The following is a 17,136-nucleotide window of genomic DNA, read 5'->3' as shown; positions in this document are numbered from 1 at the left end:
CATGTACAGTATAATAGGCAATTTCATTCTTAGCTTTGTGTGCCTATATTATTTCATGGAATTTTTGTGTTTAATTTACAAGTGATATCTGCTAAAATACTTTATTTAAATAAAGTTGCTACTGTTGACTTTGACAGCTTGCATTGTTAATTGCAGCTGCCAGCTTTCTGCCAGTTTAAATGTTCACCGCTATGGAACATTAAATGGACCATTAGTAAAATTCCTGAGAATTTGACTTAGAGAAAATGTGTCATATTCATTTTGTCATGAATTGTGGTAAGATTAAACTGTCACAAAGATTATTTTTAACTGGGGAAAATCTATGTTTGGCAGATTAAGAATAGTTTATTTCTTTATGTGGACTGCTATGCAATAAAAGAACAAATATGCAAAAAAGAGGCCTGAGAGAGCACATTAATTTTTCAAATTATGCTATCACATCTAGGTGGTTACCTGCACTAACTGTAGGGTGGTTCCTGTGACATTACCTCCATTACATCATCATGCAGGTACATTAACACTGTGTAGAAAAGTACCCCACTGAGCATCACATACTTTATTTAACTGGAAAACCCAGATGAACTGAGATGATTTATAATAAAATGGGACAAGATTAATAGGAAGGTATTAATAATTCAGTACAACCAATCAGTGACTGAAGAAAATGACTTTAAATTGTGAATTCAAAGAATCACCATTAAATAAAACTCATTAGTCACTTAAGTACTCTGGATTTAATATTAAATATCACAAATAAATTACTGTAGTCTCTTGAAGTTTACAAAAGTGATTCAAACATACTTCAAAGAATATGTCTTAAAAAGTGATGTCAACTTTGTGGATAAAGCATCAACAATTTTTGATGAAATTAAACTTGAGAAAGCATTATACCTAATGATCTATTCAGAGAACTTCAAATGGTTAATTTAATTGTCAATATAATATTTTGCTAGATTCTGTGTAGTATATATATTTATATTTAAATATATTAGTACAAGTTATATGTATATATAGAGTTAGGTAGAAAAGCAAAGGAAATAGTTCTTATTCTTACTCATTTCAAAAGATTCTCAAACTTTTGTAATTTTAAAAATACAAATTAAAATTATGAAAACCTAGATGTTACATTTTTGGTTAAAAAATGTATTAAAAAAGTAAGAATATTTTGTGTTGCAGCCATGTGGAAAATAATAGGCATTACCATGAATTCCAGGTGATAATAAAAAGTATTAAACATCTTTGGAGAAAAATTTGGCAACATCTACTAAAAAACATTTATTTGAACTATGTAAAATTTTATTTTACCTATAAACTTGCAAATATTAGAAAAGATGTATTAAGAAAAGATTAATTATAGCATTATTTGACAAAGTAATTGAAAACTGTACACTAAGATTAATTAGGTATATTAACTTCCTCCCATGTAAAGTTATAGTGGTCTACAGTTTGATTAAATGGATGCACTATACAGTCTGTCAGTGAATCATAATAAATTTTTTAAAAAATGTAGTTAAATAAAGCAAGGGAAAAACAGGTAATGTAGTATTTAGCCCACAACCAGTTATACATTCCCTCCCCAAATAACTGGATAGATGATCTCTGGGAAACTCAGAAGGAAATATTAAGCCCCTGTTAGAATGGTTATCTCTGGGGTAGGAAATTGTGTACTTAATGAATACTGGTAATGTTTCCTTTACATTATTTTCCTTTTTTTCCCTCATTTTGTGTGTGTGTGTGTGTGTGTGTGTGTGTGTGTGTGTGTGTGTGTGTGTTTGTTTTTATATTTGTATTTAACCAGGGAGGAGTGTTGGTTATTTCAAAAGTAGAAAATTATAACCATGTTAAACTTTTTTGTATTATCTCTGTTTTTTGTGGAATGTTGTACTAATATGAATCTTTTACATTAAATGTAATAGACCACTTTGACATTTTTGTGCATGTCATGAATTCTTAAAAGCAGGCATACTATTAAATATATCAGCAGAAATGACATTTTTTTGTTAAATTAAAACTGCATTTTTGTATACATGGTAAACAATTACAGAAACTAATATGATTTTTTAATGAAATAAATCAAAACAATTACATCAAAAGTTTACAGAGTTCTAAATTACCTTTTTAACTCAGTAGTATATAAAATGCAATATTTTATATACAATAACCATTTATTTAACATTTGATCTATATTCTAATGTTCAAATGACTTAGCTTGTCTAAATAACAGAGACAAATGATAATGTAATTAGTGATTACTGTGAGAACATGGCCTTAATTAGAAATAAAATTAAATTGCATATGTATAATCATCAGTAAATCCATATTATTTAATAAAAGACAAAAGGCAATATCAAGTCATTCTGGCTGACATATTTCAAATGATTATGGTGGAATAACTTGATAACATGAATTTAAATAGTCAATTAGCTTTGCTTATAAAAAAGATTAATTAGTTGGTTGAAGGAAAATTGTACACTATTAGAATCAAGGATATATACATATATATTTTTTCAAACAATTTACTGATAATGTTAAAGTTGTTTTTGTAAGGCACATAGTCATTTGTCTAATCTAAGAAAGTCATATTTATTGAAATAAGTCCCATTTGTACAGAATGTTTATGATCACTTCAAATCTGAATATATTTTAGATAAGTAGTGACTTGGATATTTGAGTCCTTCATTGTAAAGGTAAATGAATGAGAACCAATACATTTCAATGAAGTTAATTAATTTTTCCTATAAATAATAAAAACAAACTACAGGTGAACAATATTTTGTTTACTTTATCTTCAATTATGATATCATTATTCGGTTTTCTGAATCATACACTACATGATACATTGATATCTTTGTTCAGTAAATATATTTTTTCAGTGTGTAAAATAAGTCAGAAACTGTGATGAGTACTGGAGACAAAAATATAAATTAAGCACAATTCCTGAACTCAACAAGAGATAAGAACATTTAAATTATTTGAAAAAAAAAAAGCCATTAAATTTAGCTTGCCAAAAACTTCATAAAAGAGTAGTCTTTGAAGGATGAAGAAAGGTTGGAAAAGCAAGAAGTAGCCCGAGATTTCAAAGGGAATGGCAAATATGTAACCCAGACCCATAAAACAGAATTGAAGTGCATATATGAAAAAAGAATGATTTCTAAGAAATGACGTTGAAGAGATTGTCCGGAGTCATGTCATTGATAAATTATCCTAGAGGCAAACATAAATAAATAAACATTAAGAATGGGCAGTTACTGAAGTGAATTTGAGCAAGAAAATGAAAATTATATTTGCAATAAAAGAAGACTGGAACTTAGAGAGCTAAGGTTATTCTCATGCTTTAGGTTTGGACACTCAAATTATGGACAAAAATAAATATATCATTAATAATTTCAATACATCTCTGAGCTCAAAGAAAGAAAGCCATAGTAAATATGGCCATGATTTAAGGAAATGGTGGTGCAATCAGATTCAAGAAAAACTAAGTTCTAAGGGCTGTGATCTAGGATTTAATAGCCAAGTGAACCTAGCTGTAATAGCATTTGAACTTCATACAGTGAAAAGTTTGATATGAGATTCCTACCTAAGAATGAGCCCTGTGCAAAAGGAAATCAAAATAACACCATCCCTGAGTTCAGGGGAGTGCCTTGTATTCACCCCAGATTTAGTAAAAAAGCAAAATCAAAAATCTATATATGTATGCATTGAATACAACTTAAACTATTCCCTTGTTATGGTTATTATCAAACCTAAAACCCCTTTCATAAAACGAAGTTTGAAGGGGATACAAGGTGAGGAAAAGCAAGGTAGAAAAAATAGTTTCACAGTGGCAGAAATATCACAAAATAAAATTTGCCTCTTTATTTCACAGTTTAAACGGTGTGAAAGAGACAGTTAATAGAATAAAACTATGATTTAAAATAAAATAATATTTGTATGACTGATAAAATGGTGGAATGAAGACCTCTGTAATCTATTCCTCCAAGGAAGAAAAGAAAACAGGCAAAAATAACCAAAATCGGCATTTTCAGAACTCTGCAAATAAAACAAAGGTTTAAAAAAGTCTGTTTATTCAAGAATATCTGCAGAATCTCGGTAAGAATAACAGGATTTGTAGTGTCGTGAATCAATCTCCTCCCAGCACCAACCCACCACTTTACAAATACAACTGATGTGAAACCAGCAATCTTGAAACTGCCAGAGGGAACAGATAATGTATGGAGTTACTAAAAGTTCCTGTTTCTGGAGCACTGCTACTTCTTGACCTGCCTTGCAACACCATGAAAAAGATTCATTCACAGGGCATTGTTGTTATCTGTCTGGATTTGTGCTCCATTGTGGGAAATGCCTTATTTCCAAAGCATTTGTTGGAAACTATCAGTGGCATTTGTTTAACACTGCAGATGACTGAGGCTGTGATAATTGGTGGTATAAACAGAAGCATGGATAAAAGTGAAAAAGAAGATCTGAGAAACGAGTTGTTCACTGAGAGAGTTCAAAATGCTTTCCTGGGGAATCTAGAAAGTCACACTCATTTGCAGGACTATATGCTTGCCCAGGAAATACCTGAGTGGGCTCCAGTCACTCAATGTGGTAACACTGAGGCCTTTCACAAGCTATAAGTGAAAGCTGATGCATAGTTGTAAACTGCCTAAGAATTGAAGCCTGCTCCAATTCGTACACAGTCTTTCACTGAAGGGTGGAAGATTTAATGGTTCAATGAATTTAAGGAAATCTCTAGCCATCATTAGCTGAACACTTAGCTAACAAAACACTGACATCAGCGGCCACAAACTATAGAGGAAACAAACTTCAAGAATTAGCCCAAGGAGTCACTAAACAAACAAATAACTACAATTGTAGCTACAGCAACAACAACAAAACAGCCATAACAATAAACCTTGAGGAGTAGGACCATATAATAGGCAGAGTTACCATGTTGTATTAAGTAAAGTGTCCAGTTTTTATCAGAAAATAAAAACCATGAAAATAAACAGGAAATTATGGTCTCAACATAGAAAGAGTCAATAGAAATTGTCCCCAGGGGAAGACAGATATTAAATTTACCAAAGAAAGATTTAAAATTAGCTATTGTAAATGCATTCAATGGACTAAAGGAAATCATGTCTAAGAATTAAATGAAAGTATGGTAACAATACCTCATCAAATAGAGAATTAAAAATAAACAAATAGAAATTTTAGAGCTTAAGAGTACAGTAAGCAAAATATAAAATTTACTAGAGGTGTTTGAGAGCAAATTTTAACCGACAGAATAAATAATCAGTGAAATTCAAAATAGGTCAATGGAGATTATACAGTCTGAGTAAGAGAAAGAAAAAGATATGAAGAAAAATGAACAGAACCTATCAGATGCCATCAAGTGCAACAATATATGTCTAATGAGATTCCCAGAAAAAGTAGAGTGAAGTTGGAAGAAAAACTATTTGAAGAAATAATGTCTGAAGACTGAAAATTTCATGAACAGTTTTAATCTACACACACTCAAGAAACTCAAATTTTAAGTAGCATTAAATGAAACAGATCTACTGCTAATCTCATAAAAGGGACAAGACTGAAAATCTTGAAAGAAACAAGGGAAAAAGGTGGCATCATATAAAACAAAACAAAACAAAACTTGGAGGCTGGAAGTCAGTAGGGACCCATATTCAAAGGGGTGCAGGAAAAATACTGCAAAAAAAGAAATCTTTAGCCAGAAACTATGTTTCAAAAATGGAGACATTAAGATATATCAAGATAAACAAAAAAATGAGAAAATCTGTGGTTGGTAGACCTGCCCTTCAAGAGGGAGTTTTTAGGCTGAAATAAAAAGACAATTCAACTCAAATTAGCACAACGAGATGAAGAAAAATTACAAAGTTTACTACATAAGTAAATATAGATGACAGCATAAAGGTATTTTTGTAACAATTTTCTTCTCCTTTATTATTAAAATACAACATTATAAAACAATAATTAGAAAATCATGTTGATGGGCTAACCATGTATAAAAATGTTATTATTATAATAAAGTATCACAAATTAGGGTGCTACTTTAGAGCATTGTTTCTGTATGCTATTTAATTAAATTAATAATAATCTGATCTCTGTTATTTTACATGATGATGTAAGCCCCTTAGTGGCCACAAGGAAAATATCTCAAAAGGTTTATTAAAGGAAACAACAACGGAATTAGAAGGACACACTGAATATATCTATTTAACATGAAGGAAGGCAATAGAGGAAAAAAGTAGGAAATACATAAGACAGAGCAAATAGAAAACAAATAGCGAAATGAAAAACAAATTTCTTAAATTAGTAATCACATCAAATTAAACAGATTAAACACTTTAAAAGGCAGAGATGGATGGATATAAAAATATGATCCTACTCTATGCTATAAGATGGGAAGATAAATATATATCTTATTATTATGTATATAATACAAACTATAACCAAAAGAGAAATAAATGACCCCATTAATATAAGACAAAATAGACTTTCAGACAAGAAATAATTTTACTAGAGATGAAGACAGGTATTTTATAAAGATAAAATAGTAAATTCATTCTGCAGATATAATTATAACCACATATGATCATAACAATATCACTCCAAATTACATGAGGAAATAACTGAAAAAAATCTAAAGGAGCAATAGAGAATTTAACAATAATAATTGGGGACTTCCATAACTCACTTTCAATAGTGGATAGACAGAAGATTACCAAGGAAATAGAATCCTTGAGCAACATGATAAAACAACTAATTTTATTAGGCATTTATAAAACACTAGACTCAACAGTAACAGAATGTATGTTCTTCTCAAGCACACATAGAACATAATCTAGGATAGACCATATGCTAGACCATAAAGCAAGACTGGAAAATTTTCAAAAGTTTGACATCATATGAAATATATTCTCAAATCAAAATAGATTTAAATTAGAAATCAAAAACCAAATGAAATATGGGAAATTCACAAAGAAGTAAATATTAAAAAAACACCTGTCCATATAACGAGTGAGTCAAGGAGACATCATGTGAGAAATTACAAGATACTTTGAGATAAATGGAAAAGAAAGCAATAAATAAACACACAAACAAATAAACCAAAAAAAAAAAAAATCCCAGTGATGTTATCATTAACTAGTATCAGGATAAAAGTAGAGACAGCTGATACCTACCATAAATAAATGAAAAGGAATATAATGGAATGCTATAAACAGCTGTGTGGCAACAAATTAGATACTTATGATACTAAGATGAGATGAATAAATTCCCAGTAAAATGCACTCTACCAGAACTTACTCAAAAAGAAATAGAAAATATGAATAGACCTTTAACAACTAAAAATAATAAATTATTAATTTAAAAATTCCCCCTAAATGAAACAAAACAACCAAACAAACAAAACATAGTCTTAGATGGCTTCACTGACAAACTACCAAAAACTTAGGTAAGAATTAATACCAATCCTTCACAAACTCTTCCAAAAAATAGAAGAGGAGCAAACAATTTCCAAGTGATCTAAGAGGCTGGTTTGAGCTCGATACTAAAATTAGACACAGGTATCACAAAAAATAAAAACTACTGACTTACATACCTTATGATTATAGACAAAAAAAAATCCTCAAAAAATTACTAGCAAAACAAATCCAGCAACTTATAAAATGATAAAAAGACAACCCAATTTTAAAATGGGAAAGTTATTTGAAGAGGTATTTCTCCAAAGAAACACAAATGGCTAATAAGCCCAAGAAAAATTTGCTAATATTTGTTAATCATTAAATAAATGCAAAGCAAAACTATACTGAGAAACAACTTGAAACACATTAAAATGGCAAACAGGCAATAACAACTGTTGAAGATAGAAAGAAATTGAAATCCTCATGCACTGCAGGTGGGAATGTGAAATGGTGCAGTGACTTTAGAAAACAATTTATTAGTTACAAAATATTAAATCCAGTTATTATATGGCTTGGCAATTACTCTGCTAAGCTTATACCCAAGACAACTGTAAACATATCTATACAGATGTTTCTTCAGAAATGTTCATAACAGTTTTATCCATAATAGCCAAAAAGTAGAAGAAATGCAAATGTCAATCAGTTGATGGATAGATAATTGAACTACAGTATATCTATTAAGTAGAATATTATTCAGAAATATAAAAGAGTGGACACGGATATATTTTTCAACAAGGATGAAACTTGAAAACGTTAGCTCATTGAAATGTCAGTCCCAAATAAATTTATTTTATGATGTCATTCATATGAAACGTCCAGAATAAGCAACTCTATAAACATATACAATAGAATAGTGGTTTCAGAGGCTGGGGAAAAAGGGGAATGAGGGTGACTGCTAATAATTAAATTTCTATTTGGAGAGATGAAATGTTCTAACCATAGACCATGGTGTGGTTGTGCAAATCTATGAGTATACTAAAAACATTGAAGTGTGCATTTTAAATGGATGGATTTTATAGTTTATGATTTATATATCAATAAATTTATTTGTCAATACAGTTGTTAGTAAAACAGAATTATCTCCATCTACCTTTCCTCATAGAAAAAGATCAAAGGAAATATTAGATGTAAAAGATGTAAGGTGTAAACTGCTCCGTAATGTGTACAGTTACATTAAAACTATATGATCCAAAAAAATAGACTCTTACACAACTTACTTTTTTTTTTTTTTTGCAGTACACGGGCCTCTCACTGTCGCGGCCTCTCCCATTGCAGAGCACAGGCTCCGGACAGGCAGGCTCAGTGGCCATGGCTCACGGGCCCAGCCGCTCTGCGGAATGTGGGATCCTCCAGGACCGGGGCATGAATCCGTGTCCCCTGCATTGGCAGGCAGACTCTCAACCACTGCGCCACCAGGGAAGACCCACAATTTACTTTTTAAAAAAGCTAATTTCATGCATACTCACAATCCGTAAACATAAACATTAAAGGCAGAACAATATTGTTTATAAAAGAGATAAAAACATAAAGATAAATAAAACTAACTCAGAAGTTAAGGGGTTCATAAAAGAATAAAATAAATGAGACTATTTGTGACAAGAGGGAATACTATGATTGTAAAAATGGCTACTATATTAAAAAGGAGTACACAAAAACCTAAGTAAGCATTAAACTAAAAATTATGTTAACTTAATGAATATAAAAATATATTCTAGAATGGAAAATAAGCCATAAAATAGAGTTTACATGGTGAATCATGCATAGCAAATCACTTGTGAATAGTGTCTATATAGCCATTATAATGTCAAATCTAGATATCAATCCCACAAAATTTATACTGCAATTTTATTGGAAATATGGGGGCAGAGCTGTATGCATATGTTTCAGGATTGATGTGAGGAGATCCAAAAACTTATCCCCCAGCTGTAAATAATTGGAAATTGCCTAAAAATGAAACATAAAGAAATAGAATTATATTAGTTAGAGACATGAAGGCCAAAACCAAATTAAACAGATAAAATAATCAAAAGTGCTTGCCTCTGAATGGCAGAAAACATGGCTGAAAGGAAGAATTTGTCCTTAATAATTTTGCATGAATAATTTTGATAAAAATAAGAATATCAGATTCAATGTCAAATTTAATAGTGAGAAAGCAGTTATAATTGTGTATTCTTAGTATTTTAAATATCTCATACTTTTATAATAACTTTTCTAAATTGAGCAAATATCCTATTTCCACTCTTTTTTTATGTGTAATTAGAGATACACAAATAGATGGGCTTTCAGGTAAAATAGAACAGAGCTTTACCTTTCCTTTTTCCAAATTTGTATTTTCAAAGGTCATTTAGCCTTTAGAATATTAAAAATTCATTCATAATCTACTAACTTGTTTTGTTGCCTTGGAGTGTATAGATAATCTTTTTAAACATGTGATGTCATGTTTGAATAACAGTTAAAACTCAAACATTTTCTGTTAAAAACTACACGTATTTCAACACGTATAAGAAACAGTATTTTTGTGTTTTGAGTGCACTTTTATTTTATAAAATTCATTATAAAAGTTCATTATAATGAACTCAACTTAATTTTTCACAACCCTATTAGTAAAAATGCAATCATCATGTATGTTAGTTCTTATTCACTTCCCATATATCTTCAATAACTATGAATTCTGATTATAAACTATGTGAAGCTATGATTCTGTTCAGTAGATTTAAAATAATTATAAGCAAATATCTAAATCTACTTTGGCTTCATTTTTGATGTCCATAGCAGTTGGTGGCTTAGATCTCAGCTTGCCACAAGATTATTTGTTTAGGATTTTAAAATTTTTGCCAAAAGTCTGTCAAGGCAGACTGAAAAAGTGTCTTGTTGCTTTTTTCTTAAATTTGATTGCTACAATTAAGCTACAATAAAGCTTTCATGGTGTGCTTGTTGCATTCAAGCCTCAGGGTACATTGAAAACAGTTCATTTGTACATTACCTATTTTGCAAAGTCTGTTGTAAATATTTTATTCTATTTTGCATAATTATCTCAGTAATAAAAAAGGAAAAGGTGCATCTTCTCTCTTGAAAAGGGGAAAAAAATCAACCTTAAAACAAAGCAAAATGTATAGCAGGCTATACTAACAATAAGTCAAGCTCTTTAATCCCATATCAATATTCATTAAAGTTTTATATTGCCTACCCACAGTCTAATTACTCCAGTATATCATATGTAACCTTTCTTTTTCTTCCTGATGATCTGCGAATATGGTTCCTTCTTCTTGTAATGAAGACAATAGAAATTCTATAACTGAGTGTTTCTCAGGCCAAAATGTAAAATAAAAAAAAATTTATTTTTAAAAGTTTTAAGTAAAAGCCTACTAAATGCGGACATAGTCCCCACCATTTCTGCTTCTCCTATGGCTCTGTTCCATTGAGTATAATGTCCTTGGCGATAGAGGTCACGTTAATTTTATCACATCCAAGGATTCTTAGGTGAAATATGTGGCACATGTGCAGACTGCATGCTCATTTGTCTTATTATTACTTGCTGTCACTTTTGAAGGTAGGTGTCTTTTTGAAGAACGTGCCACAGCTAGAGGGTCATGTTATTTGCATAAAGCACTGAAAGCTGTCTTTCCAGAGAGAATGACTGGGATGTTGCTTCATTTTCTGTTTACAGAAAGCATATAGGGGACAGCTGTCAGGAGTGGATGCTGACTCTCTTGTACATGGAGAGTACTAAAAAAAAAAAAAATGCTTAACAACATTATTAATGAATTATAACTAAAAATTCCACTTAATAGTATGCATGTTAATTTTACCACTCAGAATAATGCAGTTCTGGTCTGCTGTCAGCAAATATTTTTGCTTTATAATGTCAAAAGATGCTTATAAATTGAAGTAATTTATAGAAGCTTCCATTGCTTTTGGTTGATAACCAAATAATTTCCTTCCTTTACAAAATTAGAGTGAGAAGGATAAATCTGTATTTTTGAAGCTATTACAATGAATGGGCTAAAGATCTTAGGAAGGTTTTCAAAATAATGCAAGGTTAAAAACTGTTATTGGAGTGAAAAATTATATGATTATGCATATATGTATGAGAATCTATTTTAAATAACTTGATACTTTTAAAAATGAAATAACATAAGATTAATAATTTAAAATATAGTCTATGCTTTTTTTAAATGATGCAACAATGATATTATTCCAACTTACAATGACAAACAAAAAAGCTGTCTCTCTCCTGTGTAATGAGGTATTTTAGCATAAGTAAGAAATGTTTATAATTTGATAATTAATTCTATATACATTCATATGCTTTGATTCTTCTGATTAAAAAGAAGACATATTCAATCAAAATATACAATATAAACAATATATTATTTCAAACATGTTACTCAGCTTATTGTTCACTTTTAGTGGATCAAAGATGATTATAAATTCTTTTCTCTCCCCAAATCTGGACTGGCACTGGGACTGCTTTTACCAATACAGTGTGGTAGATGTGTTAGTCTGTCCACTGTTGAGCTGTCTGCTCCAGCTTACGCTTTTCTAGGAAATAGCAGATTAGTTCAGTAGTATGTAGGGTAACTTAGTGAAAGTATTTGAGCAGAAGGCATGATATAACATGATAATAATAAAATTTACTTAATTAGAATAAACATTGATGTGCTTGACAGAAAGGTCAGGTAGCAGATTTATGGCTTCATACTGCATCCTGGAAACCTAAAGCCTGCCTTTCAGATGCAGATTTCTGCAGAAGGGAAGTTTAAAATTGGCAAATATTTCAGAAGTGCAAATGGAAAAAGGGATGACTATGGGAATTACCTAAAAGCTGCTTTTGCATTCATTTACTTAAGGTAGCAAAAATTCAATTGTTCATATCAGAGAATGGAAGATTAATGATGGAGATATTATGAGGGTCCCCCATCCCAAATAAATAAACCGTTGCAATATCACTTAGATGGAAGAAATGAGCTAGTGAATTTTAACTTAAATCTCCAGATCTCACCATTTATAATCATGACTGCTTCATAACATTTCTGACCCTACAATCAGTGTGGTCTTCAGCCAACTTCTAGCCACTTTCTGTCCAATGTTTGAAAGCTTGTAGCTACTTAGGAAAGAAGAAGTTTCCCTCCTAAAAAATCCTATTAAATTAGCGTTCATGACAGGTTGATAATTTTAACACATTTCTTGGTTATTTGAAAATAAGCAAGAGAAATATTTGTCACCTCAGGTGACAAAAGGAACCCAGTAGAAAGAAAGAAAAAAGTTTCCTTGCCCATGTGATTAAAGCAAGCACTTGGAAGGTAACATATGGTGAGATTGCCTTGAAATGTTAGCACTTCTTATATTTCCTTTTGGATATTTTGACAAATATGCATATACACCTCATCATATTCAACACAATGCATGTATAGAAAGAAAGAAGTATTGATTATTTAGAGATTGTTAGCCATATATACATGCAAATAAATTCTGTTATCATTTATGTTTTCCACAACTGGAATTGGCACTTTGTGACCACTCTTCCTATACATTGAATGATATTTTATTTATCAAATGTGGGTAGTAATATTTCTCTTGGAAGAAAATTGTCTATACTCTTTAACAGGATACATAACTTCAGAGTGTTTACCTTTACAAGGATTGGCAATAATAAGAGTTCCAATGAGATTATTTTTAAGATTAAGCCACTAACAGAAGATCTACTCTCTGTATAAAGTATTAAAATCAGCATAAATTAATCATTCAACATTTAAAAATATTAAATTATAAATTAAAGAGTTTGAGTTCTAAATAGCTGGTGAAATTGTAGTTTATGTACGTAAAGGAATCCCAAATGAGGTTTATGAAATAACTTTATCTTTCCTACTTCAATTTCCAGTATCAGTGCACTTAAAATTCATTGGAATAAAGTAAATGTCGACAAGAGTTCATGCAAGAAGATAATTATGATTTTTCTGAACAATCTCTCTTGATACCATAGTAAAATTTATAATGCTCAAAAACATTTCAAGAAAGTTTGAATATTTCTACTATAAGCAATATTGGAATATAAACTTATGCTTCCTAATTTATGAGTCTAAATATTTGGTGACATAAATAGTTCTAAAGGAGAAATGCCAATACTGGCTATCTATATTAATGTATATAATCTTATATTTTAACTAATATATTTTGGAGTAATTGTGTTGTCAAACTTTTCCATAATTATTTTTCAACTAGTAACATACCACATTGATATGGTACCTATTTTGTACATAAAATTGTTCTGATTAAAATTAAGTATAATATCTTTAGTGAACAAAGTGGTTAAATTGCAGCAAATATTTTTTCAAAAGTTTTTAAGGTCTAGAATTTGTGCAGAAACCATTATTACGTTTTTAAGTTTTTCTTTTAAATTTCACTTTCCAAATATCACAAAGAAAAGGGAAGGATAAATGGAATACCAATTTATTGAGAAATTTTTCCGACTCCAAATACAAGTGTGGATGGCTAGTATATATTGGAAACTTTGGGGCATAAAGTCACAGGGCATTGGACATTATATATTAAGCTTTGGTAACTGAGCTTTGCGTGAGACAAAGTCCTAATACTTGCAAAGGTGTTATTATTTATATAGCTTAGTATTACCATAAATAGTCTACGGACATAGACCTGGTTGCCATAGAAACCTTTTTTTTTTTAAATAATTTCCAAGTCACTAAGTAGTTTTGAAATATTAGGGAGTTCAGTTAACTTTACCAGTCCTCAGATTCTTCTTCTGGCTAATGTGGAGCTGTGTGGATACACTATGAAATACCATCCAGTTCTTAAAATCTTGTTATCAATAAATTTATGCAAGCAATAACTAGTTATATTATTTTCAAGGGAAATAATTACTAATAAAAATCTAAAATGTTGCAAAGTCTCAGTGTTCTAAGGTCCTGATAAGGTCCTGATACTGAAATTCTTTCATCTTCTTTTGGCATTATTCTCAGGAGCTGAAGAGTCTAGGTCATTATACATTTTGGTAAAATAAATCTTGACTACAGTTGTCAATTTCATCCCTCTGGTCTATGCTCACAATATCTAGTGTGCTCTTTCCCTTAATAGTGCAATTATTTGAAATATGTATCTTAACACTAATAGTATAATGAGAAAATCCTATATGCTAAATAAGAAAACAGAAGGAAACTACAAAATAAATAAAATGTAAGGGAAATTAAAACACATTCTGTGTGACACAATCTCACCTCTTTAAAACTTTATGTTTATCAGAAATTAAGAGCAAATTTTAAAAAATAGGCTAAGTATTAAACTTCAGAAGACTGAACAAGAGAGTAAAGCCAATAAGTAAGATGAAAGGAGGAAATGATAAAAATAAGACAGAAATCCTTGTAGAGGGGAACAAGAATATGTGGTGTAGTTTAATAAAAGAAAAATCTGATTCTTGGAAAAGGAATAATAAATGAACAACTACTAAAATATGAAACAAAAATATTTAAAAAGTAAGAAAATCTATCAATAAGAGGGTAAAAGAAACTAGGAATATGGTAGGTATTTTTAAAATAAAATAAAATCTGATTAAATTAGATATTAGGCATTAAATTTGATAAAATAATCATATGCTAAAAATCTTTGGAAAACAATATGAAATGGTACACTTCTGGAAAAGTTATAAAGTGGTAAAATTGGAGCAAGAACAAACAAAATCTTTAAATAACCCCAAAACAATTAAAGATATTAAATTAAAATGAAATGCAAAATCTTCCACTAGTGGCCAAATTATCTTCAGGCTGTTTTTCCTTCACATCTACATTTTTAGTTACACTTGTTCTGTTCCATTTCCTTATTTATCTCCAAATTATTTATTGAAATTAGTTAATTCCCTTATTGCTTATGCAGTATTGAGAGGAATTTCTATGGTTATAGATTTTTTGTTTAATTTATGCTATAGATATGAAGTTTTCAGCAACACTTGATCTGTATCCATGTTCTGCCAACTATCTTCAACTCAATTTGTAGTGTTTACTAGCTCTTTATGAAGAAAATGTAATAGGGACGAACAAATCTGACTCCATATTGGGTCTATTTCTTTTACTTTAACCTTTTTATTCTATTGCTTTTTCTACAAATTAAGAATGTTGCCTGTAGCCTGAAATATAAAGGATAACCCATTCTCAAGGCTCTGAACTTTAAAGGTATAGCACTTTTCCATTCACATAGAGATAAGAAGTTGCAGAACAGAGAATAACATTTGTCTTGTTGGAGGTTTACAGGAACACTGTGATCTGATCTACATGGACAGCTGCAAGAACAAAGGATTCCAACACCAAAAAGTTTGCAACAACCAACCACACTCCCAAATCTTTTAGGGTTGAATTCTAACTCCAGTAAAATGGTTCTTAGGTACACTAGTCCACCATCTTCTCAGTCTGCTGGCTTTCTGAATAAAGTTGCTATTCCTTGTCCCAACAACTCATTTCTCAATTTATTGACTTGTCATGCAGCAAGCAGTATGACCTTGGACTTGGTAACAAAAATACTATAATTCTGTTAGAGGCAAAGACTTCCTGTTCTCCTTTTCTCAGATTAACTGACTTTAAAACTTTGAGCTAGTTGAGAAAATAGGTGAGAGTTAATATTTTGTGCAGAAATATGATTTAGCAAAGAGAGCAAATTAGAAGTTAAACTGTAATATAATAAAGAGCACTTGCATTAATTCCAGCAGTGTCACTTGGCTACTGTTTAGAAAAGATAAAAATAACATATGCAAATTAGATGTAACTGGAATTAAAGGAATTTAGCAAAGATAGGTTAATGAATCCAATTTAGGTTCACTTTTTGGAAGGTAAAAATAAATTTTCAGGAGGCTTTATAACACTGGAGACTTGGTTTAGATTTTCTTCTTTTCTTCTCCAAATTAATTTGGAATTGTGGAAAATGGAATCTTACAGAAATTATACAGTATCCCTTACCCTCATATTAATAATGATCAACAGAATTGTAAAGTGTATTTAAGGTATAATTTTGATGGCTTTCTGGTTGACTTTTCAAACTCTCCTGCAAAATTCTATGTCAAAGTTTTAAAATGAATTGCTCCTATAGATTATTATATTAAATTAAAAGAGAAAGGAATTCTTGATTGTTCCTTCTTAATATTCTGATATTTTAAAATTCTTTCTAAATGCAAGTTATTTATTAAGTTTCTATTGTATTAAATCATACATACATGAATGTCTTTTTTGTTGTTGTTGTTGTTGTTAATGTAGCATCATTAGAAGACACATGGAACATCTAAATGTTAACTATTATGTTGAGCCTAGTGACTGGAACTTAGTAAACCCCCAATAAATGTTAACTTTCACAATTTTGATACTAACTTTTTCAGAAAGCAGAATCATCAAGGGAAAAATACCATATGATATTTTTGACAAATCTAATTCACAAAGACAAAGCTCTGCAAAGTTTCCTTTACAAAAGAGAAGTGTTGCCTGCAACAAATTTGGACAAATTACATTTTTCATTTGCTTCAATTTATTTACCTTTACCACTTCTAAACATCCAATATAAACCTATTTAGATACAACCTATCTTGTACTGCCCAGCCAGATAAAATTTTAGTTGGTTCTCTCAGACCAAATTAATACAGAAGCCCCCAATTCCTCTTCTGTAAGTAAGTAACACAGCACTTTGA

Source organism: Neophocaena asiaeorientalis, unplaced genomic scaffold (genome assembly GCF_003031525.2).
Source record: "Neophocaena asiaeorientalis asiaeorientalis breed wild unplaced genomic scaffold, Neophocaena_asiaeorientalis_V1.1 scaffold81, whole genome shotgun sequence".
Classification (NCBI taxonomy): Eukaryota; Metazoa; Chordata; class Mammalia; order Artiodactyla; family Phocoenidae; genus Neophocaena; species Neophocaena asiaeorientalis.
The sequence above is the reverse complement of the archived record's forward strand: the minus strand, read 5'-3'. Positions refer to the sequence as shown.